The following is a 2900-nucleotide window of genomic DNA, read 5'->3' as shown; positions in this document are numbered from 1 at the left end:
GGATAGAAAAAAACTAAAATCTATCTACCTCCCCCTAGACTTATACTTTCCTTTCTCCCCCTTTGATCACAAAAAAAATGGGGTTCCAAGAAAAGAGAAAAAAAACAATCTAAGGGTTTAAAAACATAGAAAAAAAATTTCTAGGATTTTAAGAAATTTAGAAAAAATTTCTAAGTTATTTAAGCTGAGATTTCTTGTTTCAAGAAAAAGTTTTTAACTTAGGAAGAAATGATTTTTGAGAATTTTTAAGCACAAAAAAAAACTTAGGGAAGAAAAAAAAATTCTAAGTAAGTAAATTTCTGAAAAAAATGTTTTGAATAAACTTTTTAAAGCACTAATTAATTCTTGTATTAATGCTTTATTAGTAAGTTAATTAAACATTTATTTCAATATTTTGGCTTCCAGGTCGTGGCGAGGCACTAGGCCTTCTTGGTTATTGGAGCAACAACCACTCCCTTGACAAAGTCTCATAAGGAAATTCTTTGTTTAATTTTCTCACTTAAAGCGCTAATTTTACAATTTAGTTTAGGCATGATTTAGGAACCCAATATAGGTTCCATCATACTGGATTATTTAAAAAGCTTTTAGGGACATATTTTCTTGAAATGTTCCTAATTTGTCTCGGGTGATATTTAAAGTACCAATTTAAATTATTAAATCTTTTAAAATTGGTTTTAGATGAACATGCATAGTTTTTCAAGTTATCTACTTGAATTTTCAAATCATCATTTTCAAATTTCAATTTTTCATTTGCTATTTTTAATTTATCTAATTCTTCTAAGGGACAAGATTTAGCTAGAATTACTTTTAAATTTTTATTTTCACTTTCTAATTTGCAGCAATCTTTTGTTAAAAGTTTAACGAACTTGAACATTTTATCGGGAGGAAGAGATCGTACCTAACTTACCTTGTCGATCTCGTTGTCCGTTTCTCCCCCTGAGCTGCTGCTTTCTTCCGACGTGTCTCCCCCTTCATCGATGCTCTCGATGCTCATTTCGGAAGAGCTTGAATCGCAGTCGTCGTCTTGATGACTCGCCATCAGTGCGAGTCCGGAAAATGCTTCGACTTCCGATTCGGACGAGGTATCGTCCCACGTCGCCTTCAGGGCCTTTCGTTTTTGGATAGGCTTCTTACCCTTTTCCTTGTCTCTGTTCTTCAGCTTGGGGCAGTTGTCCTTGACATGCCCTTCTTCGTCGCAATGGTAGCAGCGGATAGTTCTTTTCTTTCTACCCTGTGGATGGTTAGTTTTTCTAGAATTGTATAACTTCTTAAATCGTCTTACCATCATTACCATTTCCTCGTCTTCGAGAGAAGATTCCGATTCAGGTTCGTCTCTCGAAGCTTTGAGGGCGACGTTGTTCTTTGGCTCCCTCATTCCTGCACATCTTGACTCATGCACTTCAAATGTTGAAAAAAATTCTTCTAATGAAATTTTTTCTAAGTCCTTCGAAATGTAAAAAGCATCTACTAGTGATGCCCATTTTGAATTTCTAGGGAAGGAATTTAAAGCGTACCTGAGCGAATCTCAGTTACTTACCTCTTCTCCGAGATTCGAAAGTCCGGTGATGAACTCCTGTATCCTCGAGTGTAGATGTGCAATTGTTTCACCTTCTTCAAGACGGAGGTTGGTGAGCTGGTTGCGAAGTAAGTCCCATCTCACAAGCTTGGCTTCGGATGTTCCTTCGTGTAATTCAAGGAACTTCTCCCAAAGCTCCTTTGCCGAGTTGTAGGTGCCGACACAGTTGACTTCTTGTGGCGGAAGTACGGTTAGCAGATGGAATTCTGCTTTCTTATTTGCCACGTACTCGGCCTGCTCTTTCTTTGTCCATTGATTTTTCGCTTTGCCCTCGGGAGCTTCAAAACCATGTTCCATTGTTAGTAATAAATCAAAATCGGTACCGAAAAATACCTCCATGTGCTTCTTCCAACTTGCAAAGTCCCCCTCGAATTTTGGTGGGTGGATGTTAGATCCGGCCATCTCGTTGCTTCGTTCGGCGGTTAGTCCTCCTGAAGCGTCTCGACTCTGATACCACTTGTAGGACTGTTGGGCCGGCTAGAAGGGGGGTTGAATAGCCTGAAAAAAATAAACAGAAAAGACCCTTCTCGAACTTTGCATAAAGTAAATTATCAGTAAATAAAAAGCAGAAAGAAGAGGCTCACAATTTGACTTGGTTACAACCAAGGAGATTGTTAATCCAAGGAATGAACGTGCACTAAAATATCTCCTTCAGGCGGAGAAGCCTCTTACAGCAGTGAAAACACAAAAGACAGAAGCTAAACTAGAACAGAAGCGCACAAGTGTTTGGAATGTAAATTTCTAAGTTGATACAAAGCTTCTGGACCAAGGCTATATTTATAGCCTTGGTCGGGGCGCCTGGAAGGGTTCCGGGCGCCCTGGGCGGGATAAATTTTATCCCCCAACGTTCAGATCGAGTTTTGACTCGATCTGGTCAAAATACTGGGTCCGGGCGCCCGGAAGGGTTCCGGGCGCCCCAGGCTGCTCCGGGCGCCCCGGAGCCCAAAGTCAACCAACGTTGACTTTTTCATCCGGGGACCACTGCTCCGGTTTGGTTCGGCTCGGTCCGGGTCTTCTACTCCGGATCCGCTTGTTTGGGTGATCTCTACCATCCGGAAAAGGGCTCACCCGAACCCAACTTCCGGTCTTCTCGAGCGTGCTTCCCTCCGGCTTCTCGTCCCTCGGAATTGCCGCGTGTTTCCTTCTCGTCCGCCAGCGTACTCATCCGCAGTCTTCGTCCCTCGGTCGTCCACCTTCTCGCTAGCTGCGTCTCTTGCTCCCCGAGCAATCTTCCGCTCCGGCTTTCGTCCCTCGGAATCACCGCGCGCTTCCTTCTCGTCCGCTGGTGTACTCTTCCGCAGCGCCTCGTCCCTCGGATGCACAG

This window comes from Zingiber officinale, chromosome 4B (assembly GCF_018446385.1).
Source record: "Zingiber officinale cultivar Zhangliang chromosome 4B, Zo_v1.1, whole genome shotgun sequence".
NCBI lineage: Eukaryota > Viridiplantae > Streptophyta > Magnoliopsida > Zingiberales > Zingiberaceae > Zingiber > Zingiber officinale.
This window is presented reverse-complemented; position numbering follows the sequence as displayed.